The sequence below is a fragment of the Saimiri boliviensis genome, chromosome 2 (assembly GCF_048565385.1).
Source record: "Saimiri boliviensis isolate mSaiBol1 chromosome 2, mSaiBol1.pri, whole genome shotgun sequence".
In the NCBI taxonomy this organism is placed as follows: Eukaryota; Metazoa; Chordata; class Mammalia; order Primates; family Cebidae; genus Saimiri; species Saimiri boliviensis.
The window spans coordinates 58,173,254-58,174,089 of NC_133450.1; positions in this window are offsets into that span (position 1 = coordinate 58,173,254).

An 836-nucleotide genomic window follows, 5' to 3' on the forward strand; every position below is an offset into this window, starting at 1 on the left:
CTAGCCTGGGCAACACAGGGAGACCTGTTCCTTTCTTTCTTTTTTTAAATGTTTTTTTGGCTGGGCGTGGTGGCTCAAGCCTGTAATCCCAGCACTTTGGGAGGCCAAGGCGGGTGGATCACGAGGTCAAGAGATCGAGACCATCCTGGTCAACATGGTGAAACCCCGTCTCTAAGCAAAATACTAAAAATCAGCTGGGCATGGTGGCGCGTGCCTGTAATCCCAACTACTCAGGAGGCTGAGGCAGGAGAATTGCTTGAACCCAGGAGGCGGAGGTTGCGGTGAGCCGAGATCGCGCCATTGCACTCCAGGCTGGGTAACAAGAGTGAAACTCCGTCTCAAAAAAAAAAAAAAGTTTTTTTACCCCGACCCTTTTTTTTTTTTTTTTTTTGAGACAAGAGTTTTGCTCTTGTTGCCCAGGCTAGAGTGCAATGACAAAATCTCGGCTCACTGCAACCTCTACCTCCCGGGTTCAAGTGATTCTCCTGCCTCAGCCCCCCGAGTAGCTGAGATTACAGGCATGCACCACCAGGCTAGGCTAATTTTGCATTTTTAGTAGACACAGGGTTTCTCCCTTTTGGTCACGCTGGTCTCAAACTCCCGACCTCAGGTGATCTGCCCGCCTTGAACTCCCAAAGTGCTGGGATTACAGGTGTGAGCCACCATGCCTGGCCAGAGAGACCCTGTTTCTACAAAATATTAAAATATTAGCAGGGCATGGTAGCACATGCCAGTAGTCCCAGCTCATCGGGAGGCTGAGGTGGGAGATTTGCTTGGGCCCAGGAATTCTAGGTTGTACAGCTCCAGGCCCCAGCCCTAGTCTATCAAATTCCAGT